The sequence below is a fragment of the Entelurus aequoreus genome, linkage group LG07, assembly GCF_033978785.1.
Source record: "Entelurus aequoreus isolate RoL-2023_Sb linkage group LG07, RoL_Eaeq_v1.1, whole genome shotgun sequence".
Taxonomy (NCBI): domain Eukaryota; kingdom Metazoa; phylum Chordata; class Actinopteri; order Syngnathiformes; family Syngnathidae; genus Entelurus; species Entelurus aequoreus.
The window spans coordinates 50,431,023-50,444,522 of record NC_084737.1 but is presented as its reverse complement, the minus strand read 5'-3'; the positions used below and the strand labels follow the sequence as shown (position 1 = coordinate 50,444,522).

Here is a 13,500-nt window from a genome sequence, read left to right as displayed (position 1 = left end):
AAGATGAAAATAGGTTAATAGGTTAGTTGAATCATAATGTCTCAGTATCAATGTGATGTTCAGTTGAAATACTTGATAAATCTGGTACATATTTTTTGAATGCCATCCATCCATTTTTTACCTCTTGTCCCTCTCGGGGGTGGCTGGAGCCTATCCAAGCTGCACTCAGACAGAAGGCGGGGTACACCCTGGACAAGTCGCCACCTCATCGCAGGGCCAACACAGATAGACAGACAACATTCACACTCACATTCAGTACATAATTCATTCCTGGCTCTTAGGAGTTACCTTTGACAATTACTGCTGTATCCAGGATTATCCTGACATCTGCTGGACAATATGTGCAACAACATCGAGTCACTACACAACATGTGCCTTTCATAGGAAAAACACATGACTACTGTATCATGATGATACTGACATCTGCTGGACAATCTGTGCAACAACAACGATAATGTTGTCACTATTTTGCTACAATGTGTTTCTTTCATAGGAAAAACTATTTCCAGGTGGCATTAAAATAGGCGTCTAATACTTTTCCTAATCACATCTAGCTCACTTATTCCGACACATTGCAGCTGTGTGCTGAATTGATTTTTCCCTCGTAACACACATGCACGCACAACCTTGTGATGAACATTCTGACTCCCCGCAGAGTCAACACATGAGGTGGTAACACATGCCGATGTCTGGGAAGTGAAGGACATCACATCACATCAGTGAAAGTTGCTTGTTACATAAAGGGTTACTCTTTCTACAATCAATCACAACAACCAAAACAACACTGTCTTACGGTAAGTTAGTGATACAAAACCAGCTTTCCTGGAAGTGACAACAACATGAGGGTGCCAATGTATGTAGTGTAAAAGCTGCTTATTACAGACAATAAATGATAAATAAATGATAAATGGGTTATACTTGTATAGCGCTTTTCTACCTTCAAGGTACTCAAAGCGCTTTGACAGTATTTCCACATTCACCCATTCACACACACATTCACACACTGATGGCGGGAGCTGCCATGCAAGGCGCTAACCAGCAGCCATCAGGAGCAAGGGTGAAGTGTCTTGCCCAAGGACACAACGGACGTGACTAGGATGGTAGAAGGTGGGGATTGAACCCCAGTAACCAGCAACCCTCCGATTGCTGGCCCGGCCACTCTACCAACTTCGCCACGCCGCCCCATGTGTGCCAAATCCTCTGACCCAAATGAGTGTCCTACCTGCCAGCAGGGTACTGCGTCTTTGGCACCCAGCGAGGCCAAGCCGGCAGGAGGGGAAGGAGGTCACACTTCTCTGACGTCCCAGGAACAATGGGCTGTTTTTTCCTGGATCACTGCTGCATCCGCACAGCTGCCCTTTCATTGGTCTGCAGAAGCTAACCATTCACCAAGACAGGAAGCTGTGACAAACAGAAACAACATTATGATCCAATCAGGGCGAGACGCACCAAAGTGACTCATTTTCAAAGTCATCTTCCTTTACAAAGCAGCGTTCAGGCCATCTGGCAGTAAAACATTCATTTCACACACCAAAAATATTTCTTTGAACTGAACCCTGAAATTACACTTACCGGTACTTAATTTGATCCCTGGTAACAGTTTGTCATATTAACAATCTTTTTTCTGTGAACTTGACCACACAATATCTTGTGTCAAACAGTAATTAAAGTTAAAGTTAAAGTACCACTGATAGTCACACACACACACTAGGTGTGGTGAAAAATTGTCCTCTGCATTTGACCCATTCCCATGTTCACCCCATGCGAGGTGAAGGGAGCAGTGAGCAGCGGCGTGCACCACGCTCAGGAATCATTTGGTGATTCAACCCCCAATTCCAACCCTTGATGCTGAGTGCCAAGCAGGGAGGCAATGGGTCACATTTTTTGTAGCCTTTGGTATGACTCGGCCGGGGTTTGAACTCACAACCTCCCAGTCTCAGGGCGGACACTCTAACCACAAGAGCTGGTTTAAGTCATAAAGTGTCTCAATTGCCGCATAATGTCTTTAAAGTGAGGCACGTGAACCAAAGCAATAAGCTGATGGCGTCCAACAAGATCTGGACAGTTTGTAAGACTTTTTAATTCACCAAATAACAAAGACAATACAATAGCTGTGACCACACACACTTAACATATCAGAAAAGACTTGTCATACTATAATAAACAACACCAAGTGTTCCCATAAAGTGTGCCTTCACCTTGAGTCCTCACTAGAAATAGTTGTGATTTGTCCCTGATGGACACTATAGTATGCTACACTGACTTATATAGCCAGTCACTCTAATGCTGACTCAGGCTGATGGCATCATTTCTGGTAACATTATCCCTCTTTCTCCCAACCCCTCTTTTCATCCATGTAAATTATATCTACACTCCTCTCTCGTCAACCAATGACCAACATTGTTGTACTGCATATTCTGAGGGTAGAATCATTACAATAACATAACACCTAAAACAAGCAAATACCAGTACATATGTTGGTTCAAGTTGGGAGAGATCAACATGTGTAAAATGAAATAAACACGAGGTAACACTCACCCTCTCACCCAAACATCACCAGGAATCAAAACAGCAAGTGTGTTCGCCTCCAATCGGCGCGCTGCTGAGTATGTCTGCCTCAATCACTGCGTTTGCTGCTGTCTACTTTGGCCAGACGGCCTCTGAGATGCAAGTGTGTGTGTAAGTGTGACATTCTACTCCTCGACCACGTCATGCCGCTCTGCTGCTGCCGCAGTACGCCTGCAGCTGTGTCCCCGCCCCTTTCTTCCAATTTCCCTCCAGTAATCACAACCTCTATCTCTTGCGCTCTCAGTAATGGACCAGTTGGCTGTGCTCCCTCCCCTGTCTGTGGTGAAATACATGAAATACAAGCCCGGTTTCAGCACAGTCACAACGGTCCATTAGCTGGATGACCGTGGGTGGGTGGGTGGGTGTTTGTGTACGGTGTGTGTGTGTGTGTGTGTGTGTGTGTAATTAAAACAGGTGCAGTCACAGACACCCATATCCATCGTTTAGTTGTGGCTGTGGCTGATCATATGAAATCCAACCTTTATTTGTATGGCCTTTTTTCACATACACTAGATTTAGAACATACACTTCATATTTAGCAACACAGATTACTTTGAACCTAACCAACCACAATTAAACTAAAGTTAAGTCAGAATAGAATGATAAAAACGCAAAAAACAAACAAAAATAAAAAAAAGCTAATTCAACTCAAATCTAGGTTAAAAATAGATGTTTTACGTTTACTATTAAAAATATTAACATTTGTGGCCAAGATCCTAATGCAGATGACCATCCATCCATCCATCCATCCATTTTCTACCGCTTGTCCCTTTTGGGGTCGCGAGGGGTGCTGGAGCCTATCTCAGCTGCATTCGGGCGGTAGGCGGGGTACACCCTGGACAAGTCGCCACCTCACCGCAGGGCCAACGCAGATAGACAGACAACATTCACACACTAGGGCCAATTTTAGTGTTGCCAATCAACCTATCCCCAGGTGCATGTCTTTGGAGGTGGGAAGAAGCCAGGGTACCCATAGGGAACCCACGCAGTCACGGGGAGAACATGCAAACTCCACACAGAAAGGTACCAAGCCCGGGATTGAACTCAGGACCTTCGTATTGCGAGGCACATGCACTAACCCCTGTGCCACCGTGCTCCCCTGCAGATGACCAGTAGTGTTAAAAAGAGGCCTCACAGTGAGTTTGGGTACGCATTGATTATTAAAAGATTGGTGCTCAGGGTCTCAGAATTTGAGAAGGTTAATTTGTTAAAAGCAATTCTGATAAATAAACAGAACCATAATGAGCTTTAAGAACCAATAAATGTGTTTCAAAATCGTTTCCGAGGTTTTACAGACAACCAATGCAGAGATTTAAGAACTGGTCTTATTGTGCTCTCTATTTCTGGTTCCTGGTAGTGGGCAAGCAGTTGTGTTTTGGAGCAGTTACTCAGCAGGCACAAGATATTAAAACCACATTGAGAACTTGTTGAATTAGGTCCTGACGTTGAGCAACTCAAACATAACGTTGGCACAACATGCTTTTTGACGATGTTTAATCAATGTTGGGTTCTGACGTTGATTTGACCATTGAAATTTGTTAATTTCCCAAACAACAACTTGGATCCAATGTAGGACTTCAGCAAAGTCTTAATTTACAAATACAACTATTTTGCAACGTTGTTTCAAAGTCAGTTTTAAAGGACATCTATGTATAATCAATGTAGTATCAATGTCTTGTGCCTGCTGGGTGCTGGAGCAGCTGATTAACATTTTTCTTTGGAAGATCAAAAAGGAGAGTGTTGCATAAATCAATTCATTTTATGATAAAAGCATGGATTATAATCTTTGCATTAGCTCGGGAGGGGAACGGTTTCACCCAATGCGGGGTTTGAAGTCAAGCTCACAATTAAATAAAACATAAAGGGCCTGATCTACCAAAAGGTTTGTGTGTACTAACTAAAACATGCAAACTTGATAGCACATTCAAAGCTGATCTACTAAACTTGTGCCCAGAGGAGTGCATCTCTCAAATGAGCAAAATAGAGAGTGAAATCTATTAAGCGTGTTTGTCTTCATGTCTATGCGAAATATATGCTGATTATCTGAATGCCCACAATACTGGGAGATGCACATGTATCATTTAGCGCTCGCAATGTGATTTATTAAAGCTGAAAGTGTTTTGCGTCTATATTACTATACAGTATAACTGGAACCTTTAGGCACAAATGGCTCTGAGAAAGGAGGATAGACAGAGAATCCTCTGCCTGTCAACATATTTGGTCTGTCAGAAATAAAAATATTAGACATATAGTCCATTCAGCAATGACATTTGCAAATTTTATAACTGCTGAATGACTTTTTAGGCTGATTAAAACAAATGTATTAAATTTTTTTGTATGTGACTTTAGGCATTTTTTTCAAGACGTTTATTTAAGGCGTTCTTTTGGTATACCTATGGTACATCCCTATGAAAAAACACAATTTTCTTCTTTTCTTGAGTGTTGAGTGGAATGATTAAGACACCCCATCACAACACAACATCCTTTGCAGAATAAGCTCCAACCTGTAGCATTTCCTGATGTTGTGGAAACTCCAGCACAGATATTATCCGTACCATCTTTTCTGGGCTTTATAGATGCACGATCAAGACAACAGAACTTAATTTTAACACGCCAAAAGTGCACACTGGGGTGTTTGGATGGGGCGACTGGAAGCAAGAAGCTATTTCATTAGGACAGTGGTTCGCAAAATGTTATATATATACATATATATATATATATATATATATATATATATATATATATATATATATATATATATATATATATATATATATATATATATATATATATATATATATATATACACTACCGTTCAAAAGTTTGGGGTCACCCAAACAATTTTGTGTTTGAGCCTTCATTTCTAAGAACAAGAATAGACTGTCGAGTTTCAGATGAAAGTTCTCCTTTTCCGGCCATTTTGAGCGTTTAATTGACCCCACAAATGTGATGCTCCAGAAACTCAATCTGCTCAAAGGAAGCTCAGTTTTGTAGCTTCTGTAACGAGTTAAACTGTTTTCAGATGTGTGAACATGATTGCACAAGGGTTTTCTAATCATCAATTAGCCTTCTGAGCCAATGAGCAAACACCTTGTACCATTAGAACACTGGAGTGATAGTTGCTGGAAATGGGCCTCTATACACCTATGTAGATATTGCACCAAAAACCAGACATTTGCAGCTAGAATAGTCATTTACCACATTAGCAATGTATAGAGTGTATCTCTTTTAAGTTAAGACTAATTTAAAGTTATCTTCATTGAAAAGTACAGTGCTTCTCCTTCAAAAATAAGGACATTTCAATGTGACCCCAAACTTTTGAACGGTAGTGTATATATATATATATACTTTTTCGCACACTCTTGGCATTCTGTCGATGAGTTTCAAGAGGTAGTCACCTGAAATGGTTTTCACTTTACAGGCGTGCTTGAAGCTCATCGAGAGAATGCCAAGAGTGTGCAAAGCAGTAATCAGAGCAAATGGTGGCTATTTTGAAGAAACTGGAATATAAAACATGTTTTCAGTTATTTCACCTTTTTTTGCTAAGTACATAACTCCACATGTGTTCATTCATAAATTTGATGCCTTCAGTGACAATCTACAATGTAAATAGTCATGAAAATAAAGAAAATGCATTGAATGAGGAGGTTTGTCCAAACTTGTGGCATATATATATATATATATATATATATATATATATATATATTATATATATATATATATATATATATATATATATATATATATATATATATATATATATATATATATATATATATATATATATATATATATATATATATATATAATATAATGTAATTTGATAAAACATCTAAATAAAGTTAATATCTAAATCCCTACACTTCATTTCAGAACTGTATATAGAACGTTACAGTAACTTGTAGTTAAAATTTTAAGGAAAAGACTGTCTTGTTATTTATTCCAATTCATTGTCCTCAACTGTGAGAGTATGAAGGGGACTTCAGGGAATCTTGTTTAAACAAATGTTTTCACACGCGAATGGCAATCACAATGATTTAAGTATGCATATACATGTATTACCAAATTGAAGAGGGAAGTGTGTCAAACATGGTAAACATGTACAAATACAGTACAGCCTGTGATGAAGCACGATGTTTTTGGGGGAACTCACCAATATGCTGTCATGTGCAGCATACAGACACGCACACATATAGTGTGCGTGTCTGTATGCGCACAGCGCTGATTGTGACGTAACAACAATCGTTTACAATATTTTCAGGAAATAATCAGAGACACTTCAGTTTGTTAAAGCATTATTTAAAACCAGCTTTGAATAACAGACTGAACCGCCACACTTGGCACCCCCAACACTATAACATGAAGTATAAACGATAAAACATTGGCGATTAAAAATATGTGAACCACTCCTACCGTTACTCCCCTGACGACATCCTTACAGTTGTGTAATTTATCAGACATATCAAGCAGCTAAAATGCGTCAAACATGACGAAGTGTGGAAATAGAATTTGCATTTTACCCATCATGCTTTGTAGTTAATTTAAATGGGTGTCATTTTGAATTGTGTAAGGTGAATAAATTTTTTTTAAAATGTCCACTTAGTTCAATAGGTTGTGTGCTTTGTACCATTCACTTTCTGAGTTGGTTTCGATTATTTGACCGTGGGTGGGAAAAGTTGTCACAATTGTTAAATATATATTATTTCCACGAAACCAGGAAACCTTTCACCGTCGTAAGGTTCTTGATTCAACTCCGAATTTTGAAACTTCAAAGGAATGTATGTGAACCTATGGCGTTACACTTTGTTACGTATATATATTTTTCATTCTTTTTTTAGTTGCTTTATTGAGTTTACAAACCCCTGGGCGTTGTTTTACCTATGTTCCATTCACCTACCCAGGTTCCATTCTAGAGGCTAACCTTTCCTGTGATAAAATGGCAACCAAGGTAATCAAAAAGGTTAACCAACGAACGAGATTTCTCTACAGAATTTCCTCTCTGGTCAACAAAAGCACCTTGAGGATTCTGGCGGGAACTCTCGTTCAACCCTTTTTCGATTACGCATGCACCTCCTGGTACCCTAGCACCTCCAAAACCCTCAAATCTAAACTCCAAACATCTCAGAACAAGCTAGTCAGGTTACTTCTAGACCTCCACCCCAGATCCCACCTCACTCCTACCCACTTCTCTAAAGTGGGCTGGCTCAAGGTGGAGGACAGAGTTAAACAACTTGCACTGAGCCTAGTCTATAAAATCCGCTACACCTCCCTGATACCGAAGTACATGTCAAACTACTTCCTTAACGTAAATGACCGCCATAACCACAACACCAGGGGGTGCTCCACTAACCACGTTAAACCCAGATTCCGAACTAACAAAGGTCTTAACTCATTCTCTTTCTATGCCACATCAGTGTGGAATGCGCTCCCAACAGGTATAAAAGAAAGGGCATCTCTATCCTCCTTCAAAACCGCAATAAAAGTTCACCTCCAGGCAGCTACAACCCTAAACTAACACCCTCCCCGGATTGCTAATAATCAAATGTAAACAATCAAATGCAGATACTTTTTCTTTTTCTTATGCATTCTGATCTCTCTCTCTCTCTCTCTCTCTCTCTCTCTCTCTCTATCTCTCTCTCTCTCTCTCTCTCTCTCTCTCTCTATCTCTCTCTCTCTCTCTCTCTCTCTCTCTCTCTCTCTCTCTCTCTATATCCACTACTTGATGTCCATACCCCCCCCCCCTCCACACCCCTGATTGTAAATAATGTAAATAATTCAATGTGATTATCTTATGTGATGACTGTATTATGATGATAGTATATATGATAGTATATATCTGTATCATGAATCAATTTAAGTGGACCCCGACTTAAACAAGTTGAAAAACTTATTCGGGGTGTTACCATTTAGTGGTCAATTGTACGGAATATGTACTTCACTGTGCAACCTACTAATAAAAGTCTCAATCAATCAATCAATTGTACTGTTTCTGTACATGTTTTAATCTTTACTATGTATTTGCTTATATGTAAATGTTACATGTTATAAATAAAGGTTTATTAAAAAAAATAATAATAATAAAAATTTTTTTAAGTACAACTCTACCCATTGACAGAAATCTGTAGCTAATAGCTACGTGATATCTCAATTATTATGTTCAGAACTTACCTTAGAACTGACTGCATCCCCTATCTACCTCGATAAGCCCGCCTACTCGGGCTTTTCAATCAATCAGACCCCGTATATGGAATTTATCATGAGTTATTTGTTTTATTGTAATTTTAATATTCCTCCCCCTCCTCATTTCAGCTTTCCTGCTACAGTATTTAGTTTTTGTTGTTTTTTTGTTCTCTTTGTTCCATGGTGTATACTTAAAAGCCTACTGAATTTTTTTATTTATTATTTAAACGGGGATAGCAGATCCATTCTATGTGTCATACTTGATCATTTCGCGATATTGCCATATTTTTGCTGAAAGGATTTAGTAGAGAACATCGACGATAAAGTTCGCAACTTTTGGTCGCTGATAAAAAAAGCCTTGCCTGTACCGGAAGTAGCGTGACGTCGCAGGTTGAAAGGCTCCTCACATTTCCCCATTGTTTACACCAGCAGCGAGAGCGATTCGGACCGAGAAAGCGACGATTACCTCATTAATTTGAGCCAGGATGAAAGATTCGTGGATGAGGAACGTGAGAGTAAAGGACTAGAGTGCAGTGCAGGACGCATCTTTTTTCGCTCTGACCGTAACTTAGGTACAAGGGCTCATTGGATTCCACACTCTCTCCTTTTTCTATGGTGGATCACAGATTTGTATATTAAACCACCTCGGATACTATATCCTCTTGAAAATGAGAGTCGAGAACGCGAAATGGACATTCACAGTGACTTTTATCTCCACGACAATACATCGGTGAAGCACTTTAGCTACGGAGCTAACGTGATAGCATCGTACTTAAATGCAGATAGAAACAAAAGAAATAAGCCCCTGACTGGAAGGATAGACAGCAAATCAACAATACTACTATCAGGAGACACCGAACCAAACACTGGACCTGTAACTACACGGTTAATGCTGTGCCGCCTGTCGAAGCCTAGCAATGCTGTTGCTAACGACGCCATTGAAGCTAACTTAGCTACGGGACCTCGTCAGAGCTATGATAAAAACATTATCTCTCCACCTACGCCAGCCCTCATCTGCTCATCAACACCCGTGCTCACCTGTGTTCCAGCGATCGACGGCGCGACGAAGGACTTCACCCAATCATCGATGCGGTCGGCGGCTAGCGTCGGATAGCGCGTCTGCTGTCCTCAAAGTCCTCCTGGTTGTGTTGCTGCAGCCAGCCGCTAATACACAGATCCCACCTACAACTTTCTTCTTTGCAGTCTCCATTGTTCATTAAACAAATTACAAAAGATTCACCAACACAGATGTCCAGAATACTGTGGAATTTTGCGATGAAAGCAGAGCTGTTTGTATTGAGATACAATGTGTCCGAATACTTCCGTTTCAACCATTGACGTCATGCGCAAACGTCATCATACATAGACGTTTTCAACTGGAAGTTTCGCGGGAAATTTAAAATTGCACTTTATAAGTAAACCCGGCCGTATTGGCATGTGTTGCAATGTTAAGATTTCATCATTGATATATAAACTATCAGACTGTGTGGTCGGTAGTAGTGGGTTTCAGTAGGCCTTTAATGCTGACTTTTTTCAGTATTTTAACACATGCTCCTACTATGTTCATATGCAGTCCTTCATTGGGAAAATAGTTTTATGTTACCAAAGTAAATTAAAATGATCAATAAAAAGTATACTGTGGCCCTGACAGACCGATGAAAGTCAAGTATGGAGGAATAGGAATCTGGAGAAACGGCCTTCCCCATATTTGATAATTAGATCTGGTCCATAGATGAAGGGTCTCTCTTTTGCTTAGTTAAAAAAAACAAACATCTAAAATCTTAGATTGTTGTCATGGAAGATAATTAGTGTCACGGGCATCTCTATCCTCCTTCAAAACCGCAATAAAAGTACACCTCCAGGCAACTTCAACCCTAAACTAACACCCTCCCCGGATTGTAAATAATCAAATGTAAATAATCAAATGTAGATATACTTTTTCTTATGCTTTCTGATCTCTCTCTCTCTATGTCCACTACTTGCTGTACATATCCTACCAAGTCAGACCTACACTGTTTCAATGTCCATTTCTCTGATGATGCAATTGTTGATGTTGATTGTTGATGACAGAAGTGTTGATACCAACCAAACCTAACCCCCCGCCCTCCACCCCCCTCCATATCCCACACCCCGGATTGTAAATAATGTCAATAATTCAATGTATATACTCTGATGATTATCTTGTGTGATGACTGTATTATGATGTTAGTATATATTTGATAGTATATATCTGTATCATGAATCAATTTAAGTGGACCCCGACTTAAACAAGTTGAAAAACTTATTCGGGTGTTACCATTTAGTGGTCAATGGTATGGAATATGTACTTCATTGTGCAATCTACTAATAATAGTTTCAAATAATCAATCAATCAAAATGGGGGTCGCATGTTACTCAGGGGGTCGTTCTCCCAGGATGCAGACGGACCACTCCGGACGAAGCGTACAGGTAGGATATGATTTATTGTCATAAGTCCTACACAATACCAAAAGACAGGAAACAAACAAAAGAAAAGCGTGCCGATCGCACGGGAAGCTAAGGCAACAACTTAGCACAGGAATCAGGAATCGAGAACAGGAATAAACCAACGTAACTTGTTGCATACCGCAAATAAGGAAGCCAGGCCGAATAAGTATCTCTCTGATTAGTGCCCAGCAGCAGGTGAGCATCCCGGACACTAATCAGAGGCAGGTGATACTAATTTGCACCCATGGCAACTAAAACAAACCCAGGGGTGCACAACACAGGAACTGAGGGAGTCAAACTAACAGAACAAAAATAAACAAAACATGATCCGGGCCACGGATCATGACAATTAGTTTCCACAAGCACAACAACAGTATGTGCTGACAGAGACGCTTCGACTGCACCATTCATTTTCTCAGTAATCTACCTTACTTTGGCGCAAGAGAAACACATTGTGACCGCTGGCCTGGACCACACACGCCGAATAATAGAGCCACCAATAATTATAGTATAAGTGGCGGGCCGAGGTCAACATGATAAAGAATATAGTGAAACATTAAGAACACATGCATGACATGAGAAGAAGCGCCATGTGGGGGTGAAAATGGGACAATTCCAATAGGATTGTGTTGATAACAGCTATCCAAGCGGGGCCAATGCCATCCTTTTTTCATGACGCCTAGAATTCCTGGCGGCGCCACTGGACATGAGCACTATACGCACATGATGATGGAGTAACCCATTAATCACTTGTTTAATTTGTTCACTCGTTCAAAGTGAGAGGACAAGACACTATGTATTACAGAAATAAAGGCTGAGAAGGAGGATACATCAGGATAGAACCTAGGACTGAACCAACAACTAGCATCTGTCTTCAGGGAGGAGATACCAGTAGCATGATGTACTATACATCAGATCTCACCTAGAGCTGTAAGCCACATTCTCATAAACCATAAAGCTGTCATTACATGTACTATCAATCCGCAATAGCTTCAGGTGCATTCTTTGTTACCTCTACCTCTGGGATTTTATTTGTTTGCCAACCTGTATTTTCAAGGTCCTTTCAAGGATGTTTCTTATCAGATTTAGTGGGAATGCACACATTGATGACATGGGTCAGTGGTCTCAAGCTTAATTTAATACAGATCTGACCTACAGTATATTTCACTGATGCTTCCACTAAATATGTCTGAATTTGCTCATGATTTCACAGTTGGTGGAATTTGTGCAACAAACAATTCCACTGTTACGAGTTGAGGCTGACACGCCGACATTGATGATGGTGATGAATACATAAGGATACTCAATTATATTAAATCCCAATAGTGCTAGATCACCAGCCTGAGTGTGCCAAAGCATATTGACCGGGTATTGACTGGTTGCACTGTAGCTTGAATATGTCTGCTATAAGCTCTGCTGAACTGATGCATAAATAAGAGTAAGTCAAGTCTGGTAATTTTCCATGGTCTTGCTGATAAAATCTAACCATCAGAACATCAAAAGTAGTGGCCATGCATCTTTACACTGTAAACTAAAGTACTCATTTACTCTGTAAGCACGGCATCTTCAACCATGCATGCCACAATCAAGTAATATGCATGAACTGTAAATACTCACAGTAATGCAGCATCCCCCTTTGTTTTAGTCAGCTTGGTTGGTATTAAACTCTGAAGTCAGACGCACACACTCAGATTCACATGCTTGCTTTGTTTGTGTGCCTCACGAAACGGGAAGTGGCTTATGACTGAGGGATTATGGGTAAGAGAGTGCAAAATGTCTGTGTCAATTGTGTGTGTGTGTGTGTGTGTGTGTGTGTGTGTGTGTGTGTGTGTGTGTGTGTGTGTGTGTGTGTGTGTGTGTGTGTGTGTGTGTGTGTGTAGGCGTGCGTGTGCCATGTCATAGCTAATCTTCTAATGGCCCAAAAGGCATACCCCTCTCCACCCACCTCTCTTTCAGAGGCAGGCCCTGACAGACGCTGCTGTGACAATGGGACACTTGTGTCACTGTCACCCCGAGGGACATCTGGAAAGTTGTGAGTGTGTCTGTGTGTTTATCGTCAGTCTTATCAAGGGGGCTCGGACATGTTGCTCGAGTGATGTTGCAAAGATAGGAGACGCCCAAATAACAAACATGATAATGTTGTGAAATTACACTATCGTACTGTATCTAGTATTACAGTATAGTCAGGCAGGCAGGCATGCACATGTCAGAAAGATGAGGCGTGCACCAAATCTCTAATAAAGCTCACCATGTCGTTGACAATTTTCCGAATCACTATCTTAGATT

The 13,500-nt window shown here is 40.4% G+C and overlaps 1 protein-coding gene across 4 annotated transcripts in view; it reads right to left on the bottom strand.

Annotated features, from left to right (window-relative positions):
- The window catches only part of nav1a (neuron navigator 1a), a 154,902-nt gene extending 141,969 nt beyond the window's left edge, over positions 1-12,933 (bottom strand). For all 4 annotated transcript variants that reach the window (XM_062053855.1, XM_062053856.1, XM_062053857.1 and 1 more), the window contains exons 1-2: positions 12,832-12,933; positions 1,223-1,401 (exon numbers count right to left, since the gene is read on the bottom strand). The gene's annotated coding sequence lies outside the window, so the exon portion shown is untranslated. The remainder of the gene's footprint in view (positions 1-1,222; positions 1,402-12,831) is intronic.
- Positions 12,934-13,500: the final 567 nt, after the last annotated feature.